Below are 24587 nucleotides of genomic sequence, written 5' to 3'. Positions count from 1 at the left end.
GAAAGAAAGAAAGAAAGAAAGAAAGAAAGAAAGAAAGAAAGAAAGAAAGAAAGGCAGGCTGCATTCCACAGTTACCGAGTACAGTTTATGCTTTGGACTCCCTTCTGAACTGATGGACTTTACAGCATCATCCGCTGAGCTCTCCAGCCATGTGAAACTTATGAGCTTTGTGGAAACATTTCACTTTCCTGGAAGGAATTTGCTCCCTTCATGTCATAGCACTGCACAATTGGACAGGGGCCTGACCATTATTCAGACAGCGCATGACATGTGCATGGTGCATTCGCAAGGGAACAAAAAGATAAGCCCTTGATCTGAGAAAGTTAAAATTTCCATGTTTGGGGGAGGTTTCCCTCCTTGAAGCTCTACATGCCAACCACATCCAAAGACAGGCTTAGACTGAATTTAGAGGTTTTCTGAACTAGCATGATGAATAGGATGGGTGAAATCTCACTTCCACTGAGGTCCATGGGAGTTTTACCTTTAAGTTCAACAGAGCTAAGATTTTCTATGGACCAAGCACTGCCTCAGATACTGTTGAATCCCTTCCCCTTAAACTTCATTTGTCCAGTGAGCGTCTCAGGACAAGGTCTATGTGCTGGTCTACTCTTCCATGGTACATCAGTCTAAGAACAGGTCTACACTAGACCTGCAAGGTCAGCTTAAGGTGCGCAACTCCAGCTATGTAAAATACGTAGCTGGAGTTGGCATCCCTTAAACTGAGCTTGGCACAGTCTTCACAGAGCGAGGTGATAGAAGCCAACGGGACCATTGCTTCCCTTACTTCTCATGACTGCTAGGAGTACTGCACTGGCCAGAGCCATCCTCAGCATTCAATTTAGTGGGTCTTCACTAAACCTGCTAAATCAAATGCCAAAAGATCAATCTACTTGGCCTAACTTACCTGAGTCTGGAGACTGCTGGTGGGGGCTACAAAAAACAAATAGTTAAACAAAAAGTTCTACCTGGTGGGTTTTCTCTGGAGGGCAGCATGGACTCTTTGGCTGCTGGGCATACAGAGATCTCCTCTGAACTAGGTGTCTGTGTCAGTATCTATGAGCTGTATAGGAATGCCTCAGTGGACTTATGGAATACAGGTAAATAGGAAATCTGAGCTTTCATATGGGCCCCATTATTGTGGCATCTGCCCGAGTCACAGGTTTTAATGTATTATCCTCAGAACGCCCTGAAGCAGCGCTATTAGCTTATTTCACAGATGGGGAACTGAGGCACGGGGAAGCTAAGTGACTGGTCCAAGGTCTGCCACTGTGATCCTGTGTGAGCAGGAGTTTGCACTCGTGCCTCCTGACTACTAGGCTCAGGCCCTCACCACTGCAGAGACAAAGCATTTTGTCTTTTCAGCTGCCAGGGCAACAGGGTCATTCCAGGTGTGCTATTGCTCTTAGAGCATCTGTGCTCTCTCTCCCAGCCCCAGCCATGTCTGGCAGCAGGAAACCCAGGATCCAATCCCTGAAAATCCAGCAGCTAAAAGGAGCTCAGAAGCCCAGACAGGAGGCAGCAAACAGACTGCAGGAGGAGAGGGGGCCTTCTCTGGGACACCAGATGAAAGGTGGAGCCCGAGCAGGGACCAAAGGGCAGGTCAGGCACCAGGCAGAGCCTTCTCCAACCAACTCCCCCTTTAAGCAGCAGGTCCTGCAAGGCATGCTCTTCTGGATGCTTTTCATTAAATAGGTGACTTTGGAATAGGGGCAGTGCCCCACACTGAAGGGACCCACGGGTAAGAAGCAGCACAGGGCAGCGGAGAAGGACTCATTGAAGGGAGGACTCTGCCAGTGTTGCTTTGCACATGGCCTTGGGCTGGGAACCAGTGGAGAGGAAGAGCCTGGGTCTCCTATGATGCCCCCCCTGAAAGGCCAAGGCCCAGGTGTGGGTGGAAAGCTGATGATTCCCAACTTAGGACTAGGAATCTCTATGGCACTGGCAGAAAGTCCAAGAGCCAGATGTGCTGACTGCCGGGAGGCCTGGCCCTCTGAGCCCCCCTTTTCATACAGAGACTAACATAGATGGGCTGTTGGCCCCACATCATCATGTTGATTAGACCTGCACGGAACCACCTGCCCATCTCGACTAAAGGAGCCAACGCTATGGACCCAGATGCAGCTCATCCACCCTTAGCAATGGTGCAGAGATTGTCAGCAGCAGAAGGGAAGGAATTCAATCTGCAGTCCAGCTTCTGCTTCCAGGGTGGGATTCCTCAATGCCTGTCTGCAAAACAATCTCATACTGCCACTCCTCCGGGCTTTAAGGTAACACACGTTAGGGTAACATTTCTGCACATTGTATGGGGCTTTGGTTGGGAGGAAACTCTATTACACGATAGCTATGTCTACACTACGGCTTTTGCCGAAGAGGCAATGCAAATGAAGTACTGATTAGCATTTTGTTGCGCTTCATTTGCATAATCTATCCCAAGCCGTTTTTGCTCAAGGGGTTTTTGCACAAAACCATGCAGTGTGGACGTTTCCTTTCTGTGCAAAAGCTGTAGTGTGGACAAAGCCAAGGTGTCCAGATAGGGAAAGAGGGAACTAGCAGAGGATCCCATTGGGAGATGATAAAACCTGCAAATCCAAATAAATATGCAAATCACTTGTGTAGCAACACAATTAAGAAAACAGTACTAGATTCCTATCAAATACACACAGAGATAGCCGCTTATAACCACAATCTGAGTATGTCCATGCACTGTTATATATTTCTCCTCCTGTGGTTGGGAACAACCTCATCACAGCAGCAGAAAATGTAGACAAAGCTGTGTTTTAGCAACACTGTCCCTGACAGAGCAATGCCAACAACCTTAGTCACTGGTGTCACAAAGAGCCGACACCCACGTGTCTCAGTGATGAACTGCACTTCGTGCCTTCTGGTATTCAGTGCAGAAGAAACAGTTGATGTATGGCCAATTTCTGTCTAAAAGGTTCTTGAAAACCAATTCAAAATTCTTCTGAGCTGTAAACCCTGCCACACCTGGTCCTCCATGGCACAGTAACAGAGAATAAAAAAATCCTTCTATTTTATCAGCCAATCTCACATGACCAGTGCAAAGTGCATTCATGTAATTGAAGGATGAATTTCTCGTGTACGTTCCAAATATAGCTTCCTAAGTAAGGGCCCAATCCTGCATAGACTGAATGGTGTCACCCTGGAGGGATCGCTACCAAAATATCTGGTTTACTTGCCTAAGGTGCTCTGAAATGTGTATCCTATGTGATTTAGAATAAATCACATTTTCAAGAGTGACTTAAAAGCTTAAATCCCCTAAATCCCCAAAATTTGATTGTGGGTCTTAAGTCACATAGTTTCTATTGAAAAAAAATTACCCTAGGAATTTGTCCTGTTTGATATATAGCTGCCTGCCTCCGCCATCGTTAGTAACATAATAAAATGCAGTATATAATAATCTGGAGTTCAATAAACACTTGTCATCTCAAACAAAAAGGCAAAATCCATTTTAATCCAATCCATTTTTCTTCTAGGATATTCATCATCTCAAAAAAAAAAAAAAAAAAAAGCAGGTATGAACCTTGAATATTGAACTGGCAAGCTGAGTCAGGAACAGCATAAAAGAGAAATATATATCATCAGTTCCTGCAGCATATCAGCACTGCATCCATTGGAGATGTTTTCGGTTGAGACTTTGGGTTTATTGGTTTGCGTGTAGTATGTACTTTCGGAGATGTACTGTATAGTTGTCTTTAAATTTATAAAAAGCTACAACAGGCTGAATTAATCTTTGTTGTATTTAAATTGAATACAGTGAACCTATCCAGGGGATGAAGAGTATTCATATTTAAATGTTATCTTTTGGATCAAAGAAATAGGCCTGAAATTACCAGGATGACCTTTAGAGCCCTTTTTAATAACTGGTGTGACTTTAGCTATCTTCCAGTCATCTGGTCTAGAGCAAGGGTGGAATTTCAGGAGGGTGGGGGAGGAGGAGGGCAGCAGCCATGCACTCCGGGACGTGGCTTGCTTTTCATCCCGTTCCCCAGACGTTAAGGGAGTGAGGGAAAGTACTTGCACACCTGGCTGGTGAGCTCCTTTCATGCACAGAATGCAAGTACTTTTCCACTCACTCCCTCAGGGTGTGTCTAAACGACATGGCTCCATCGATGGAGCCATGTAGATTAGGCAGGACGGCAAAAGGACATGAAGCAGCGATTTAAATAATCGCTGCTTCATTTAAATCAAAATGGCCACCGCGCTGTGCCGATCAGCTGATTGTCTGCACAGTGCGGCAGTCTAGACGGGGATCGGCCGACCCCAGAGCCCTTTGCCGGCAGATCCTTTATGCCTCATGAAACGAGGCTTACAGGATCTGCTGATGAAGGGTTCTGGGGTTGGCAGATCCCCGTCGAGACTGCCGCGCTGTGCCGACAATCAGCTGATCGGCACAGCGTGGTGGCCATTTTGATTTAAATGAAGCAGCGATTATTTAAATCGCCGCTTCATTTCCCTTTCTCGAGTAAACTAATCTACATGGTTCCGTCAATGGAGCCATGTAGTTTAGACGTACCCTTAGACGTACTCATTCAACCCTTGGGAATGGGATGAAAAGCAAGCTACATCCTGGAGCACACGGCTGCTGCCTCTCCTACTCTCCTGAAATTCCGCCTTTGGTCCAGAGTCTAACCTAAGAGATTGGTTATATTCCACAGTGAATAGTTCTGCAATTTCATATCTGAGTTCCTTCAGAACTCGAGCGAATATGATCTACTCCCAGTGACTTCTTACAGTGTAAAAGTTCCAAAACTTCTTCCATTGACATCTCAATTTGGGATAGTTCCTATGATTTGTTACCTAGAAAGAATGGCTCAAGTTTGAGGAATCTCCCTCAATCCTCTGTAGTCAAGATGGACACAGAAAACTCATTGTGTGTCCCCACAGCAGTTTTGTCTTCCTTGAGTGCTCCTTTAATACCTTGACTGTCCACGGTGAACAACCAACTTCAGTCACTAATAGTACTCCAATGCTGCAAACTCTTCTGATTGTATCTTGAGTTTCTTGTTGCTGTTTTTCTTAGGTCCAGAATTTACATTATTTTCTATTAATATTCTGCTGATTGTTGTAGCAGGTTAGGGGGGAAAAAAAAATCAAGGAAGAGGAAAACATCCTGGGTAACACCACATTTTAAATGAACTTTTCAGGCAATCTGTATTCCACTACGTAAGCTGATAGTGCCACTCACAATCTTCTTGCTTTCCAGAGACTCGTCAAATTCCTCCGCAAGAATAAATAATGGCAACAAACAGAGAATTCCTGCTTTTGCAGAGGTTTGTCACACTACATGCATTGTTTTGGCAATTCTATCAATTCCCTGTGAGGGAAAAATAAGAATTCATAAACGGAGCTACACAAATACCTTTGAGATGAAACCAAGTGAAGGAAACTGATCATCAACTTTAAAAAAAAAGTGGATAATGTTGTAATGAAAATGCTATTGCTGCACTTTACAGAATTTTTCAGCTGGGTCTACAGTGTTTCATAGGCACTATATTGCTAAGAATGATGGAGTGTCTCCTTTATCTCGGCTCTGAAGGGGTGAGGTTTCGGAGCAAGAGGATATAAATTTTGTTTCCACTGCCACTGTAGAATTCTTATAAAAATCTTTGTGTCCAGCACAGGTGTAGGCAGCAATTACCTTGTTAAAATTTCTTACTTTTATAAAATGCCTATCATTCTGGAGAATCCGAAAGTCCTTTACAAACTGAAGCTCATCTCTTTCACCAGTGTTTGCTAGCATGAACTCTATCCCAAGTGTGGAGTTCCACTGAAGTCAAGGTCTTACAATGCCAAACACACAGGCTTTGTCTGCACTGCAAGTTTTTGCAGCAGAAAATATGCTAATGAGGGACTCATTAGCATAAGTCGATATCATTAGCATATTTTCTACCATTTCCTTCTGCGCAATAAAAATGGCAGAAAATATGCGAATGATCTAAACTTATGCTAATAAGCCCCTCATTAGCATATTTTCTGCTGCAAAAACTCGCCATGTAGACAAAGCCACAGTGTATAGGAATCACTTCTACCAACTATGATATTGCAGCTGCCTCTGAGCACTGCACTGGAAAACTTCACTACAGTTTAGATGGGAACTGCAAAATACTGTATCCATTTGAAACTAGAGAAGAAGTTTGAAATATTGCTAAGCCCCTATTTGCTAACTCTTGTGGGGGAAAGAATGAGATCTTTATTCAGACAGGGTTTGAACTCTATATTACATCTTAGCCAAGACAATTCATTTAGGGTACATCTACACAGCAGTGTTATTTTGGAATAACTGACATTATTCCAAAATAACAGAGTCCGCTACGTTACAAGCTGTTATTTGTACATAATGCCAAAATAATGTCAAGCTGGAGGACGTCTTACTCTGACTCCTGTAACCCTCATTTTTTGGGGAGCAAGGGAAGTTGGATTCCTGCTGTCTAGACAGCTCCAAAAGCTGAAATAAGCTATTTCAACTTGAGCAACATCAATTGCATAGCTTAAGTTGCATAGCTTATTTTGGCTTTAGCCCTGCTGTGTAAAGTGCCCTTAGTGACGTAGACCATTTAAAATGAAAATTGATTTTATGAGTAATGCCACAGCTTTTTGTATTGCTGTACTCATTACTAGTTTTAAAAAGTAATATGCTTTATCTACTATATATGGGAGAGTTTGTCTTTTTCTGTATTTGTTCAAGAACTCCTAGTTCTTACCATTTTATGAGAATTTGGTATGCAGTTCCCTCTTCTACTAGCTAAAAGAAAGGTCACTGTTTGGTTGTGCCAGGAACATGGGAAGTGCATGGAATGGGATTGTTTTCCATAATGTGGAAAAGGAGGAGGCTATTTGGAAGGACACTATACTGGAGAGTGACTACTGGGAGCGACCACATCACCAAGAGAGCAGCCAGCTGGGCTTGAGGTTTACCATCTTGCTAGCCACTGGACTAGGTAAATAGCCCCCTGGCCTTTGGCCACAGTACTGGAGTGGAGGGGGGGGGGGGAGAGAAAAAGCCCCAGTGGACAGAGGAGGGGAAGGGAAGAAAAGGCCCCAGCAGACGGGGGAGGAGAGAAGGAGGAAAGGACCTGGAGGATGGGGAGGGGCCGAGGGGGGAGAAAAAGCCCTGATGGACAGGAGATGGGAGGGGGAGAAAAAACCCCAGTAGATGGGGGAGCCCACAAAAAAGGAGGGGAAGAAAAGACCCCTACAAAGGAGCCACAGCCCAGCCCTCTCCCCCATCACTGCCTAGTGCACCATGTAGCCTGGGCAGACCTTCCTCCTCTTCCATCTCCGGTGTGCATAGCCCCACCCACTCTGAGCCTTACCCCCCAGGAACAAGCCTGTTGGCAGGGTGCACAGCCTTCCCCCAGCCCTGGTGACAAGCCAATGGGTGGGGTGCCCCCCACTGCCCTGGGCACCCCAGGAGACGACAGCAGCCACTCCCACTCCCTGCCCTGAGCCCCTTTCCCTCTCCTCTGAGCTCTTCATCCTCCCAATCACCTGCCCTGATTCCCGCACCTCCACCCCCTGTCATAAGCCTCTCCTCAACCCCCACCCTGATGCCTGCACTACCCACACTGCCGTGAAGGACCCGGTCAATGCCGGGTAAGTCTTCTACTTTATTATAAGTTGATTTCTGGAAATCCATTACTGTCTCAGCCCAACACATGCAATACCTGCCTCTGCAGGCTTCCCAGCATCAGGCTTTACTATTTTAGTTAGGCAGCCTCTGCACATGAAAATGGGAACGCATCCTATTAAGCTTAAAAGGAGGAGGGGGCTAGAACTGCCACTGGGGTAAAGTGATGAGGCTCCACTGAAACTGGCATAAAGCAAGATTGCTAAGGATGTGCCCTTGGATTGTGAAAGGAAAATCAAACCATGAAAGATGGAACAGTCCTAGAACTCAGAGCTCTTCTTCAATTGTTATAGTCTTAGACATTAGTCCAATTTAATGTCATCTTTCTCAGCCCATCCCATTATTAAGAAGTCTGTTTCCTCAGGCTCCACCTGGGCTACGTCTAAACTAGCATGATTTTCCGGAAATGCTTTTAACGGAAAAGTTTTCCATTAAAAACATTGTCAGAAAAGAGCGTCTAGATTGGCATGGACGCTTTTCTGCAAAAGCACTTTTTGTGGAAAAGCGTCCGTGCCAATCTAGACGTGCTTTTGCACAAAAAAGCCCCGGTCGCCATTTTCGCAATCGGGGCTTTTTTGCACAAAACAAATCTGAGCTGTCTACACTGGCGCTTTTGCACAAAAGTTTTGCGCAAAAGGGACTTTTGCCCGTACGGGAGCAGCATAGTATTTCCGCAAAAAGCACTGATTTCTTACAGTAGGAAGTCAGTGCTTTTGCGGAAATTCAAGTGGCGAGTGTAGACAGCTGGCAAGTTTTTCTGGAAAAGCAGCTGATTTTCCAGAAAAACTGGCCAGTCTAGACACAGCCCCTGTTGTTTCTAGTCTTCTATGGAGACTGAGATCTGGGGGAGTGATTTTCTTTTTGTTAGCCCCCTAGATCAATGCTGGGGCTGTAGGCACACCATAGCCCAATCTTTCTATTTTAAGCTTACACCATAATTGGAGTTTCCTGGATCTCTGCATCCATGCCAGACCTAGAAGAATGCATTGTGTGAATCCACAGTACAGGCAGTCCCCGGGTTACATGGATCCGACTTACCCCGTTTGTAAGTAGGGATCCGATGTAAGGCAACCCCGCACTAGCTGCTTCCCCCCAGCAGACCAGGGAGACGCGAAGCTAGCGCCCCCTCCCCCCCAGCAGACCAGGGAGACGCAGAGCGGCTTTTCTCAGCAGACACCTCAGCTTGAGAATAAAGGACTGAGGGAAGTGAGGTGTGAGAGAATAAAACTGAGCTCTGGAGAAATGTTTGGCTAGAGTTTCCCCTACAATATGTACCAGTTCCGACTTACATACAAATTCAACTTAAGAACAAACCTACAGTCCCTATCTTGTACGTAACCCGGGGACTGCCTGTACTTCCAATATTAAATGACAACAAAACCAGCCTTAAAAAAAATGGTGGGAGAACTCTGCTGCTATTTATACCAGAGCCTGGCACTCCTCTCAATTTTGCTCTGATTCCCAAGCTTAGAAAAACCAGGTTACTCCGAAGGAAAAAGATAACACCGAGACCACCAATGATCATTTCGCTGTCAAGCCTGGACGTGAAAAAACTGTCAGGCATCTCATTTCTCCTGCCCCAGTTTCCTCAAAGTACACAGGGAAGCTTTCTAGAATGGAAAAGGCTGAAGAATGATCCAAAGCCCATAAAAAAAAAAATCAAAAGAAGGACACCCATTAACTTCATGGCCGTTGGATCGGGCCCATCAGGAAGGATCTCAGGCACATGCTTAAATCATCCAAGGAAAGGGAGACATAAAACCCTATTATGTTTTATTGTATTCATTGTGTGAGAACCAAAACCATGATAAATGTGATCCAGACACATTCTTTGCCCCCGCTCACTTCTCACGGCATAGATAATGTAAAAAGACATATACAAGGAGCTCCACAACCACAGAAAGACGACCTAAACTTGTTTTGAAATACGAGTCACCGGCTCCTTCTCTCAGTATAGTCTGCACCATCTAGACACAGTAGTCATAAATGGTTTTTAGGCCATGTGTATTTAGTTTAATCTCTGCTTCACTCAACAAAACCCTGCTAGAATCCACAAACAGTGAAGTAACACTCAGCGAGAAGGAGAAGTGACAGCTTTTTATGGTTATAGTATGTAGAGATTCCCATTTCTCAGGCTGGCATTATTTACATGTAGATCAGGATCTAATTTCAGATTATTATGGTTGAACAATCCTCTTATTCTGGTCATTTCATTGTAATAATTGCAACATGATCCTAGTTTGATTCAGATCATGTTTTAAGGGAAGCGTTTTTCCATCCTCACTGCAAGGATGGCTCTCTGTTTGGTGTTATAGCACAGTGTTTCTCAACCAGTGGTATGATTAATTTTAGGGCTACTCGAGAGAAGTCTGGGGGGTACGTCAACAACTGAAATTTGGAGAAAACTGAATTTTTGTTTTAAGTTTTACAGCGTTTTATTGTTTTTGTGCTTTTTACACCCAAAAATTTCATCGCCCGCCTGGCTACGATTAAGTTGCTTAAACAAATGAGTTTAAATGGTAGAAAAAAAAGTGTGTGTCTGAAAACTGTAGGTAGTGAGGATACTTAATTTTTTTGTTTTGTTTTGAAAAAGGGGTACTTTATAAATAAAAAAAAAGCTTGAGAAACACCTCAAGCTTTTACAATCCCCCTAAACAACCAATCCAAGAAATTCTACGTGATGCTCCCAACCAACTTTGCTAAACTCTAAACCACACATATGAAGTTCGTCAGTGTAGCCCTGAGACTTTGCTATGCCAGCTAGACTATGGCACAGTCCAGAAACTGGTGGGGAGTGCCCTGAATTGCACACCTGTTTCAATGACCTCTTGTGCAGAACAGTTGGAGTGCAAGAGGGAGGTGCCCAAATTAGATGCCTAAAACTCTCTGAAGCAGAGTCATCTCTGCACTGCCATTGATACAGTCCAGGGCTCATAATCATTCCAGGGCAAGCTGGGGGGTGGAGCAGAGAAGCAGGATGTCAGCAAGCCAAGGGCAGGAGCATCCTTGCACTCCAACTGTTCTGCACAAGAGGTCATTGAAACAGGTGTGCAATTCAGGGCACTCCCCACCAGTTTCTGGAACTACCCTAATAGTTGATACATAAGCAACCTGTTCTCTGCTCTTGCGCTGGCATGAATCTGACTCAGCTTTTGCACTGTATACCATCTGTCTCGTGCCATGTCTTCCCTCCAGGGAAGATCGACACTGCCACAATCAATCTTCCAGAGTTCAATTTAGCGGGTCTTTACTAGACCCGCTAAATCGAACTCAGAGAGCACTCCTGTTGGCAGCCAATACTCCTGCTCCTACAAGTAGTAAGGGAAGCCAACAGGAGCATTTGTTACTGTGGGGATGGTGGGGAAACTTGAATCAAGGTACGTCGACCCCAGATAGGTACTTAACATGGCTGGAGTTGTGTATGTTATTTTTTTGTTTTGCCTTAAGTTAGGCCTGGCCTCAGGCAGCACTTAGTGTCCTGAAGGATTGAGACCAACTTGTGAAACATACGTGAATTGTGTCCGGTGACCGGTTGCTTAATTGTGACGAGGCCTGGAGTGAGATCCCATTTGTACACTCATTTGCTGAGAGGGTCGATTACGAGCCTCACCAGCTCGGAGCACCCCCTGGCAGTATAGTGTGGCATTGCAGCTACTCAGACTCTGCTTCCGCATAACCACATGGAGCCTATACAATGCAAAGATGTGACACTGCCACAATTTGGCCCTCCAGCTAAAAGCCAGGGAATCCAAAACAAACAAAATGCACAGTTTTCGCTTCTATCTTAAATGGGCCCCCGTCCCTAGTTCTTCCCGATGGGTCTGTCTTCTATCCTTCAGTTCAAGGTCTCTTCCACTCACCAGTAGGGCTCAGCGTTCACTTTTCCATCTCTCCAGCCCCTATTGGGTTCCTTTGGCTTGCTTCCTGCCCTTTCTTGAACAGTCACAATTAGGCCTTCCTGCCTGGCATCTTTCATAGGCCTCTGTCTTCTGGGGTTCTCTCCAGCCTTCTCCTCTCCCCTCCAACTAGCTCTCCTCTACTGGGCTTCCTTTCCTTTATGTCCCTCAGCCAGCACAGGTATATCAAGCAGGGCAAACTGAACATGGTTTTATGTCCCCACGTCTCCTGGCCTTAAAAAGGCAGCCCACCTTTATAGTGACACATGAATGGGATTAACCTAAAGCCAGACACGGTGAGCCAAGCCAATGTGCAAAAGTTGAGTGACACTAGGCACAGGTCCATCCATTCTGGATCGTGTTCATGTAACTCAAAATATTTTACCAAAGCAAACAGTCTGAGAAATCCAGTTTGAAATGAAAACCTATAAAGGCACAGTGAAAATCAAATGCAGTCATTATTAAACTTGACTAAAGTTAGAGTTTGGGTTTACAGAGGTTCATGCATACATTGATTGTGTATTAGTGCACAGGGTTTCCCTCCACCTGTTTCAGATTTCCCTATTCAAATGAGGCAGATGCTCTTATGGTTAAGGCACTGATCTGGGACTCAGGAGTTATGGCCATAATTCCCACCTCTGCTGCAAGCTTCTTAGGCACTTCACTTAATCTCTCTGGGTGTGTCTACACAGCAGGGATTAATTTGAAATAAGGTACACAAATAGAACTAAGTCAACTGCATAGTTTATTTTGAAATAGCTTATTTCTAAATTGGGAGTGTCTACACAGCACTTATTTCGACACAGAGCACTCTTCCTCCAACTTTCCTCGCACAATGAGGGTTACAGGAGTCAGAGTAACAAGTCCTCCAGCTTGAAAATATTTTGACATTATTTTTAAATAACTGCCTGCTCTGTAGACGTGAACTAAGTTATTTTGAAATAACTATAGTTATTTCAAAATAATGTTGCTGTGTAGACATACCCTCTGTGCCTTAAGGTCCCATCTGTAAAATGGGGACAATAGTTCTCTCTCTCTCAGACTGTTTTCCTGTGTTGTCTATTTAGATTGTGACCCTTTCAGGGAGCCCCAACCAGGATGCAGGTGGTCTGGCATGCCAGGTAGGACCAGGAGTTAGATCTAGTGGTCAAAACTGGAGTCAGGAATCTGGATTCAAGCCAAGGATCACGGCCAAAAAACAGCCACGATCCAAACTAGGATAGTAGTGTTTGTTGTCACATCAGACCAGGGACTGCTGAGTTGCACAGATAGCTTCCTAAATCATCATGCTTAAATATTGATGGGTCCATATGCACTCAGTGGTCACACAGGAAGGTCACCAATCAGCTCAACACTTAGTTTCCCAGGATAGTGCACGGACCACAGTCCTCCCATAGCGGTGATGAAGTTTCAGTAACGTGGAGACCTGCAGTCCTCTGTTCTACTCCTAGTCCTTACATAGGAGGGAGACTTCACTATACGTATGCATAATGTGGCACAGAACACTAGAACTGCAAGAGACCTTGAGAGGTCAAGTCTAGTCCCCTGCCCTCACAGCAGGACCAAGCACCATCTAGTCCCACCTTCTGTGATTTCCACTCCATGAATCTGACAAAGGGGATTGTTATCCACAAAAGCATATGCCCGCCCAAAGAAATCTGTTAGTCTTTAAGGTGCCCTAGGACTGTTCTTTCTATTCGCAGACACAAACTAAGGCTGTCTCTAGACTACAAGGAAAAGTCAGAAAAAGATATGCAAATTGCATATCCTTTTCCGCTTTTCTTCTGAAACAGGCTTTCGAGACATTTGTTGGAAAAATGTTGGGAAAAAAAGCTTCTTTCAGAACATCCCTTGTTCCTTGTAGAATGAAGTTTACAGGGATGCTGAAAAAATTTGTCTGCTTTTCCGAATTTTTTTTCAGAAAAGCAGACGCATTCCTTGGAGACAACAGAGCTTTTCTGGGATACCACTGATATCCCGGAAAAACTCTGCAATCTAGATGTACCCTAACAGGCTATTCCTCTGAGACTTTATAGATTGCAATACATGGGACTACCAGTAGATGGTATGGAGACAGATGGCTTTTGGAAGCAAATCATTTTGAATGTTGACTTTAATTGATTATAATACACTGAGCAGAAAAAACCCAGCAACTGCTTGGATTTTTTAGTGGACATTTTTATAAAGTAAATACTTTAATAATTAAAATATATATTTTAATTATTAATCTAAACTCTAGAGTTCCAATCAACATTAAAGGTTAACTGCCAGTAAAAACATGATGATGTCTTCAATTTTGTTTTGTTTTTCCTTTCAAGAAGTGCTAGAGTGCTACATAAATCATAAAGGCTAGTTTTTATTTACCTTCCTGTTGCAAAAATGGCACAAAAAAATTGTTTTGCCTTCCTGGCACAAAAATAGCTTAAGAATAAAGCACCTTAAAACTGTAAAAGATCATGCAGTTAGACTGACAGTGAAACTTCAACCCTGCATCCTTATAAAATCTTGCAAGTCAGGTTCTTATGAACTGATAAAGAGCATTTTAACTAAGGGGTGTCATCTGATCTCGCTTTCCTATACCGGATGGTTTCTGTATCCTATCAATTAAACTTCATATTAAAATCTATTATAAACAGTCTCATTAAGCAGCTTTGGGGGAATCTTTGTGGATCTGATTGGTAACATAGGCATTACCATACTGCCCTCTGGAGTACAGTGGTAGCTTGTACATATGGGAGATATTTACAGGACTCCTTCTGCTCTCTCTCTTTGCTTATCTTGTACTTGCCACCTCAACCCTGTTTTACGGTGCTGGGTCCTTAGCGTTTCACTTTGAAAACACAGAGGCTATGTCTACACTGGCGCAATCTTGCACCAGAGCTATGCAAATGAGGCTAACCGTGGAATATCGCCGAGCCTCATTTGCATATATAATGAGCCACTATTTTTGCAGAAGAGGCTCTTGCGCAAGAAGGAGCTGTTTACACAGCCCCTTCTTGTGCAAGAAAAACCCTCTTGTGCAATGCCGTTATTCCTGAAAATAATCAGCGTAGCGGCATTGCATAAGAGGGTTTTTCTTGCACAAGAAGGGGCAGCGTAAACAGCTCCTTCTTGCGCAAGAGCCTCTTCCGCAAAAATGGCGGTTCATTATATATGCAAATGAGGCTCAGTGATATTCCACGCTTAGCCTCATTTGCATAGCTCTGGCGCAAGATCACACCAGTGTAGACCTAGCCAGAGAGTGAAGTGTATTATTGAGGACATTCTCATCTTGAAACATTGGGCTAGATTCACCAAAAGGGAAATAGGTAGATCCCGACCTACTCACTTCATTGTGTGTAAGTCTATGTCTACATTGCCTCTCGGTTGAGATTTTGGGCGTGTGAAAAGCCGTGTACACCAAAGTGCGACATTGTAACTCGTGGGCTGTGTCTAGACTAGCAAGTTTTTCTGCAAAAGCAGCAGCTTTTGTGGAAAAACTTGCCAGATGTCTACACTGGCCGCTTGAATTTGCGCAAGAGCACTGACGATCTAATGTAAGATTGTCAGTATTCTTGCGCAAATACTATGCTGCTCCTGCTCGGGAAAAAGCCCTCTTGCGCAAATTCTTTCGTACAAGAGGGCCAGTGTAGACAACGGAGAACCGTTTTGCACAAAAAAGCCCCAATGGCGAAAATGGCGATCGGGGCTTTCTTGCGCAAAACCGCATCTAGATTGGCACGGACGCTTTTCCGCAAAAAGTTTTTCCCGTTAAAAGCATTTGCGGACAATCATGCCAGTCTAGATGTAGCCCTACTCTGTGGCTGCCGTGGGCACAGACAAAAGGGTTCCTAGTTCTTGTTAATGCAGGCCTGTTTAAAGATGATGTTAATACAAACTAGGAACAGGTGGTCTGCATGGGGCTGTCCAGTGTAGCACTTTGGTAGATTTAACAGACCATAATGTCTCAACATTTCATGAGTTATAAGAGCAAGAAAATAGACTGCCCCAGCTATAGGATTTTCTGCTAAGTTTTATTCAGTACTAGCAGACGTAGGCATTGTTTGGGTCCTTAACTCTTGGGGGGGGTGCAGAACTCAGGGCATGAGGGGGTGCAGGAGTCAAGGCAGGGGGTTGGGAGGTGAGGGGGGGGCTCGGGGAAGGGGTGAGAATGTGGGGATGAAGAAGTCCAGGCAACGGTTTGGAAGGTACTGGGGGAAGAGGGTGTAAAAAGCAGGATGTGGGGATACAGGAGTCAGGGCAGAGGCTGTGGGAGGTGCAGGAGTCAAGGTTCAGAGATGAGGAGGGGGTGGCTCAGGGCAGAAGCTTGGGAGGTATGTTGGGGCTCAAAGCAGGGTTGTCTGGCTCAGGGCAAGAGATCGGATGCAGGAGTAGGGCAGGGAGGGGCTTCCATGGCTGCCTATGGGGATGAGGGTAGTGCTGTTCTGGTAGTGGCTTCTCCCAGAGTGGGGGGCCGGGGCTGTGGGGCAAGGCCTCTGGGCACAGACGCCAGCCTCCGGCTCCCCTCCAGCTTGTCTGGGGTGGGACAGGGCTCCAGGGTTCCCACTCCCAGCATCTTCTTGTGGGGTGGACCACACTGTCCAGACCCAGGAGTAGTTCCAGAGGGGACCGCGGCAGTGGGGCCAGTGTTCATGAGGACTCCCTCGCCCCCCTTCCCCCCCATCTGGCACTGTTGGGAAGGGAAGGCCACTTACCCAGTCTATTGGCTAGCAGTGTGGAAAATCCAGTCCCCAGTTGGACACCCTTGCTGGTGCAGCTGCTCCCCTGTGGTCACTCAGTAGTATAGCTGTCCCCTGGCTTGCTGCCCCCAGTGATCACTCGGTAGTATAGCTATCCCTCCTACTTCCTTTCCTCCTTATGGAAAACAATCCCTTTCCAGGCACATCCCATTGTCCTGGCACATCCAAACCTGACCTTGCTTTAAGTTAGGATAATAGGAAGCTGCCTATGAATTATGGTGGTCCTAGCTCTTATAATATCAGAAGCATTCTGGAACAAATGGACTCACAGGTGGATGGACTCACAGACAAACATAAGAACGGCCATACTGGGTCAGACCAAAGGTCCATCCAGCCCAGTATCCTGTCTGCCAATGGTGGCCAATGCCAGGTGCCCCAGAGGGAGTGAACCGAACAGGTAATGATCAAGGGATCTCTCCCCTGCCATCCATCTCCACCCTCTGACAAACAGAGGCTAGGGACACCATCCCTTACCCATCCTGGCTAATAGCCATTAATGGACTTAACTAGATAAATTCATGGAGGTTTTCTTTTAAATGCTGTTATAGTCCTAGCCTTCACAACCTCCTTAGGCAGGGAGTTCCACAGGTTGACTGTGTGAAGAAGAACTTCCTTTTATTTGTTTTAAACCTGCTGCCCATTAATTTCATTTGGTGGCCCCTAATTCTTATATTATGGGGGACACTCTCTCTCCCCCCTCCCCCTCTTTCTCTCTCTATACATACACAGAGAGAAAGAGAGAGAGAAACACACAGTTAAAGCTAAAGCACAGTTTCTGCCTGGATCCTTTAGATGGCACAACAGCGGTTGCATGATCCAGAAATAAAAGTAGGGGGAATTCAAGTATTGTGCATAACTTAAGGGGGAAGAAAAATGCCCTTATTTCCCTTCACCTGGCACAAGGATAAAGCTTTGTGCACAGTGTCACTTTCCACCCAGCTAAAAGGGCAGGCAACACAATGTAGCTCAAATGTGTTTCGTTTCTATTGCTAGAGGTATGGAGTCAAGCTTCCTGGATAAAATACATTTGGTGGCCTTGACCTACTTTGTACTGGAAGCTGGCTGCCAAACCCTGCCCTCAGTAACACCCGTGCAGCGCCCTTGAAGTCTTTCATGGTGCCAAGGGTAACGGAGGGAAGAATTTGGCTCTTTGTGTGCGCCCACATCAGGCCAACTGGCAGCATTCACAGGGGAATAATAGGAGTGTTGAGGGTAAGAACGGAGGAGCCTTGGCAGAGCCGTCTGGGGAACGGCACAGTGCCTCTCTACAGTACACTGGCCTCATGAAGTCAATGCTATTAGTTTTTCCTAGTTGCTGGAACTTGCCACATGCAAAAAAAGCCTTTCATTGATGGCCCTCGGCAAGATCTCCCCACTGTTTGAAGCTTGTTCAGTGCCCTGTACACTGCACATATCTGCATTGTGTGATTCTTCTCCCTCTGACCTAGACTGTAAGCTTCTTGGGACAGGGACTGGGTCTTGTAAATTTGTGGCGCTTACAGTCCTCAACAAACAACAGGTGCCGAAGTTCAGAGCTGCAGAACAACATGCAGATTAGAGATGTTAAATATCGATTCATTGAATAGTCAATTAGCCTCATAAATTCTTATTGGTTACTCAACTATTCTATAGTCCCCATAGGTAAGACCAGCAGTCAGTGCACTCTGGTACCGCTCCTGAGGAGCGCCTTGCCACTCTGTGCTGCTGCCTCTGTATCAGAGGTAGCAACATGGGGTGTCAGACAGGAGCTGGTCCATGAGGGGAGCCAGTTTGAAAACCAGCTCCCATTGTGGACCAACTGCCCGTCACCCTGCATTGCTGCCTCTGATACAGAGGCAGCAGCATGGGGTGGCAGCAGCCCCTGTCCGGGCAAGGGGTGTGTGTGAGCTCCCAGACCCAGCACAAGCCAGAACTGAGTCGGGCTGCCTGCCCCCCAGCTCCTAATACACTTTAAATGCAGAGCCACAGCAGGGGTAGGTCCCAGACCCGTTACAAGCCAGGACTGAGACTGGCTGCTGGCCAGCCTGCTAAAAAAATGTACTGGCTGAGGGGAGGGAGGGAAAGGCAGGCACGTAGTCTCTCTCATTAACCTATAAACTTTTGCTTATCAGTTAATTGACTACACTGTTGCATCCCTAATACAGACACCAAGCTCGTCTCATGCAGCACAGCTGCTAGCTCTGCTTTTGATGCTGCTGTGTTACTCAGCAAGTCAGGGCCAGCTCCTGCTCCCCTTGAAGACAACGGCAAAACTCCTGTGAGCTTCCTCTGGAGCAAGAGGCAGCCCTCTGTGTGCACATCCGTATTCAAATCGCTCCTGCGTGACAGCTTGGGCTTGGGTCAGTGGTTATAAAAGCGGAAGTGTTGGTTGGAAGTCTCCAGTTGCTAGATACACCGTAATACATCCCCGCATTGCCGGCAACAGGCCAAAACCCCATACCATCACCCCTCCGCCCCATGCTTGAGCAGGGCCCACTAGCTCCACTGATGCAGTGCTCCACTACAGGAGCAAAAGGAAATCTCCCTTATGGCTTAAGGAGCAGCCACTTGATTACAAGACTACTGTGCCAGGGGCATCCCTACAGATAGGCAAAACACACAGCCGGGTAGGACACCACCAAGATTGGGGCACCGTATGCCCCAAATCTCATGGTGCCACGTGCAGGCATGTGCTGTCTATGGGCTCCAGCCGCCTCCATCCCTGTCCTCATCTCCATCCCCTGGCTGCTCATCCTTCCCTGCCTCAGCACCAGTCCAGCAACCCTCTTAGCCCCAGCTGCTCCCTCTCTGGGTCAGCCCCAGCTCAGCAGCCCCCATTCTCAGTGCCCCCCCAGCTTAGTTGCTGCCTAGCAGCCCCCATTCCCACCCCCTGGCCACTCCCTCCCCCCTCAGGTCAGCCCCAGCCTGGCAGCCCCCAGCCAGATCCCCGGCTGCCCTTTATGCATCTCCAGTCTGGTGGCTGCCTCTCTCTGACTCAGCCCCAGCCTGGCAGCTCCCATCCCCTCACCATCCTTTTGCTCTATCCCCAGTCCCCCGGCTGCCTCTCCCCCTCTAGCCTGAGCAGCCCTCTAACTGAGCAGAGGGCAACTGTGCAGCGGGAGGCTGGAGAGAAGTGGCATTTCCCTCTTGAAAGCCCGGCTTCTCTCTGGCCGGCTGTGCAAGCGCCCACTGCTACTCTGGAGTCCTCTGGCCCGCACCTCTCTTCCCAGCCAGACTCCTGCACTGACAACTCTCCTGGATCCGACACCATTGCAGCAAACAGTGTCCAGTCCAGGAAAGATGGCAACTCCCTGTCCCCACAACTTCAGCACACCCCTCGCTCCTGGTGCAGCGCTGGGTTGCATAGGGCACCAGTGCTGGTAGGGACAGCCCTGTCACTCAAACACCATTGAGCTACCCTACCACGGAGGGGAAAAATATGTTCAAGGATCAGGGATGGCATCTCCACAGCAAGGCCAGTTACACTCCTGAGCAGGACCCTTAGCTCCCCTCTGTGACATGGCAGCAATTACAGTGCCCAGAGAAAGACCCAAGAACAGAAACAAGAGGGGAAATCTACCCATGCCAAACTCATAGTCACACACACACTACCAGCCCAGGGCCAGACTGCCATAGCTTCAGTAACGCCATACTGTACAAGCAGCCCCCCAGGGGTTTTCAAACACTGGGTTGCCGCTTGTAAGGGCAAGCTGCTAGCTGGCAGCGAGCTGCTTTGTTTACCTGCACCTCCGCAGGGAAAGGTGATCGGAGCTCCTATTGGCAGCAGATCGCTGATCCCAACCAATGGGAGCTGCAGAAAGCAGCATGAACTAGAACACCACTTCTGACAGCTCCCATTGTGCAGGAATTGCCATGCGCAGCCAATGGGAGCTGCAATCGCCTGTACCTGCAGAGATGCAAGTAAACAGTGTCTGGAAGCTTCTAAGTGGCTTGCCCTTAGAAGTGGTGACCCAGAGTTTGAAAACCCCAGCCCTAATGTTTACATGCCTGAACCTGAAGGAATGTTAGAGGGGGCTCGTATTGGAGTGAACTCCCTCTTGCCAGTACCCCAAGCCAACTCCTCTTGCCTATACACTCTTTCTACCTGTTTGTGGTGGGTCTTTGCTGACTCAGTCCCCTGGCTAAGTCACATGCAGTCTGTTATGTGAAATCAAAACAAAGCAAACCCCATCAGATGACACAGTGAGTCATTCCTATTGTTAGTGAAGAGTGATCTGTCTACACTGTTTAAAATAGCTCCAGGTTGAACATTTTTCATTTAATTTTTCCCCTGCATTTAAAAGGTAGGAAATAGCCTATTACACACCAACAGGGGCCTCTCTCAGTTCCTTTTGTATTAACTCTCTTTCAAGTTGTCCCTGCCCTGATATAGAGTGGTGCCCCAGGGCTCACTTCCTGGAAACAAGGTCTTCTCCCTCTCGGGGCCTTTCTGACCACAGCTCTGCAGCAAGGTCTCTACAGGTCAGTCCCTTTCTGGGGTACCTCAAAGTCCAGGTCATTTCCCAGTGTCTGGTAGAATGGTCCCAGCCCAGGGACCCTATAAATAGCTGCTATCCACCATATCCCTTTAAGCAAACTGTTTTGTTGCTGCAGTTCTCTGGGAAACTGCCCCATGTTTCTAGCATGTTCTTCAGCCTTACCTCAGGGCCTCATCCTAGTGGAGTCCCAGCAGCCAGCCCAGAGCTCTAGCCACTCTCAACCAACTCTAGCAAGAAACTGATTTTAGTCTAGTCCTGCAGCTGTTCTTATATTAGCCTGCTGGAGCCTGATTGGTTGTTTGCCACACAGCTGCTCTAGGAAGATTGGAGGACCTCTCTACTGCCCTTTGCTGGGGCAGAGTATAGCAGGGCCACAAGGCTTCCATTAGGGGGCCTCAGGGCCTACCTAGTCCATCCCATCACAGGGCTGAAACAATGAGACACTGGAGCGGCTTTCATAATTTGCCCTTCACAGTGAGAACAGTTTGCAATAACTAAAAGAAACTGGACATATTTGGATCAGTTCTCTAAGCTAGAACTGTTCTGTGACATATCTGCACCAACTTTTAAACTTCCTCAGATTCAGCCTTGGTTTGACAGTTTGCCAGGGTCATAAACTCACTTGTTTCTGGAAAAGAGAGAAGTTCTCTGCACAACCTGAAAGCTGGTCAGCCTCCTTTTCCAGGCCTATGCCCCTTGCTTCCAGTCTAGAAGCCATCTCATCTCCACCAGCAAAAAATCAGGCTGCCCTTAACAACAACTAGAGTGGGAAATTTGGCCTGAGAATTATTAGGGTGGGGTACTAAAAAGTCAGCTGTAGGGGAGTTCCCTTGGTGGTCTGAGTTCATCAAACATGATGAACTTTCCCTTTCTCTAAGAGAAAGAACTTGCAGGGTTGGGTATAGGCCCTGCAATTCAAACTAACTGGCTCAGGCTGTGAGCAAACTCATGCAGGGTTCCTGTTGTTCCCATAGTGACATACCCTTGTCTTTTACAGGATGCATTTGTTTCAGTGGTATTAATTATATCTTCATAGTCAGACCAAGCTGTTTTATCTGCCAGCCAGTCACACTGTGTTGTCATAGCCACAGAAGTAGGAACCAAAGGTCAGAGCCAAAGGCCACTTGGCTTTAATATTAAGCTGGTGGATGAACTGAAGAAAAAATTACTGCAGAAGGGTTTAGTTTCTAATCCTGTCTTTTTGCAAGAGCCCTTTGAACAAATATCAAAGTAAGATGAGCAGATAAACAAATAACAGAGAAATCCATTGAACATGATGATGTTATTGTAGGCTAGGGCCATGCGAAAGGTCCAAATAAGAGATCCCTCTGTGAGGGAGGGCAATCTATTATCCCCATTTTACAGGTGAGGAACTGAGTCTCTGAGACTAAATGACTTGTCCCAAGTCACATAAGAAGCTTGAAGTGGAGAAGGGTCTTGAACCCAGGTCTCCAGGGTCCTAGGTTAGGACTCTAATTGTTGGATAACTACAGAACATTTTAGCCAAACAGTTTTGCGCTCTGTTAAACTACATCATGAGTTCTTTAATAGTAGTTGGTTTTCTAGCTAACGTCCAGGATCCTCTTCCGATCCTTTTCTCTGAAGAGGTTTTTTTGGGGAAAAAAGCAGTCTAGACATGGGTTTCTGCGCAACCCCCCCTTTTTTGAGAGAACCCTTGTTCCTCAAAAAAATGAGGTTTACGAGGTTCTTTCAAAAAAAGTGATTTTTGCGCGAAAAACCCCATCTAGACTGCTTTTTTTTTTAAACCTCTTCCGAAAAAAGGATCGGAAGAGGATATGCGAATGAAGTACAAGAATATGCTAATCAGCGCTTCATTTGCATTTCCTTTTTCCTCATTTCCACTTCCTCTCTCGGAAGAGGAAAGCAGTCTAGACATGGCCTAGGTGACTGGGCAACAAAATGGCACATGAAATTCAATGTGCAGAAATGCAAAGTAATCCACATTGGAAAACATAAACCCAATTATACAGACAAGATGATGGAGACTAAATCAGCTGTTACAACTCAAGAGAGTTCTTGGAGTCATTGTAGAGAGTTCTTCAAAAACATCCACTTGCTATGCAATGGCAGTCAAAAAAGCACACAGAATGTTGGGAATCATTAAGAAAGGACAGAGAATAAGACAGAAAATACCTTGTTGCCTCTATCTAAATCCAGGGTACATCCCCATCTTGAACAGTGTGTGCAGATGTAGTCGCCTCATTGTAAAATATATATATTGACATTGGAAAACATTCAGAAAAGGAGTATGGAATGGCTGCCATATGAGAAGAAATTAACAAGCCTGGGACTTTTCAACTTGGAAAAGAAATGATTAAGGGGGGGAATATGATAGAAATCTATAAAATCATGACTAGTGTGGAGAAAATAAATAAAGAAGAGTTATTTACTCCTTTCCATAACACAAAAACCAGGTGCCACCAAATGCAATTAATAGGTAGCAGGTTTAAAACAAACAAAAGGAAATATTTCTTCACACAATGCACAGTTAACCTGTGGAACTCCTTGCCAGAGGATGTTGTGAAGGCCAAGACTATAACAGGGTTCTAAAAAGATTTAGATAAATTCATGGAACATAGGTCCATCAATGAGTATTAGCCAGGATGGGCGGGGATGGTGTCCCTAGCCTCTGTTTTTCAGGGCTGGGAATGGGAAACAGGGAGGTGGATCACTTATGTCTTCATGTTCACCCTGTAGCATTAGGTGCTTTCTTTCTTGTGAAGGTGACATCCATTGAATAACTAAGAGTTCCTTTTAAAAGGGCACTCCTCTGTCTGTGGAACAGGGCGAATTTCAAGCTCCAAGCCAACAGCTGTAGCAGGCACAGCTCACAATGTTTAAAAATCCCAGAAATTAATAAAACTCTCCTGTCAGCCATGTCCATTTAATATGCTGGAGAGAAGAGCAAAACTGATACTAAAGACAACGAGACAGGGTGAGCAAAGAGCATCCTGCTGCTATGTGCAGAGGGAACCCACTGAATGAGCAGTGAGGAGAGACAAAAGCTCTGACATATAGTACAAATAATAAAATCACTTTGATGCCTGGAGCAAGCATCGTGGGTGATGCATCTGCAGTAATAAAAGCCGTGGCACTCATGTCAGGGGGAGAGGTTAAGCTGTAACGGTAGCTAGAAGAGTCTTGTGATTTGTTTCACATACAAGAGTCAGAAAGATCATTTCAGTGGGATGAGAGATGTCACCATGTAAATCAACAGTGAAAGCGGGCTGAGGTTAATGAAATTACATATGGTAGAGGGGAAGGGCAAAGACACTTCCCTGAGTTGCATAATGCAACAATATCTGATTCTACTGCTGTTGATGTTGTTCTAAGATGGACTGAACAAAAATAAAATCTCCAGTAATGGCTGGAAAAAATTAGAAAAAAAAAAGGCTGATTTCAATGAGAAGCCACTATGCCAAATTGCTCAGTTATTATTTGGCCTTTGGCACCAGCTGATTTCCTTTCAGGATCTTACCCAGTAACAAAAGGTGCGTCTACACTGCACCGTTATTTCGAGATAAATAGCATTATTCCAAAATAACAATGTTTCAAAATAAAATACACAGTCATTCCATTATTTCAAAATAATTTCAAACTAACAGGCAGCTTATTCCAAAATCTGTAAACTTCATTCTATGAGGAATAACGCCTATTCTGAAATAGGTATTTTGAAATAAGGCATGTGTTGATACTCCACTGCTGCTATTTCAAAATAGCTCGTCACCAGGGCCAGTCTAAATTATTCCTCCCCAGTGCCTACTGGGGCTCTAAATCGAGATTGTACATCTATATTAGGGAAGCC

At 45.8% G+C, this 24587-nt stretch overlaps 1 protein-coding gene across 1 annotated transcript in view; it reads right to left on the bottom strand.

Moving 5' to 3' along the window:
• The window catches only part of ANKFN1 (ankyrin repeat and fibronectin type III domain containing 1), a 361082-nt gene extending 340099 nt beyond the window's left edge, over window positions 1-20983 (bottom strand). Inside the window, exon 1 of the mRNA XM_075903834.1 lies at window positions 20924-20983. The gene's annotated coding sequence lies outside the window, so the exon portion shown is untranslated. The remainder of the gene's footprint in view (window positions 1-20923) is intronic.
• Between the last annotated feature and the right edge of the window lie 3604 nt (window positions 20984-24587).

Source organism: Pelodiscus sinensis, chromosome 20 (assembly GCF_049634645.1).
Source record: "Pelodiscus sinensis isolate JC-2024 chromosome 20, ASM4963464v1, whole genome shotgun sequence".
Taxonomy (NCBI): domain Eukaryota; kingdom Metazoa; phylum Chordata; order Testudines; family Trionychidae; genus Pelodiscus; species Pelodiscus sinensis.
This window is presented reverse-complemented; position numbering and strand designations above follow the sequence as displayed.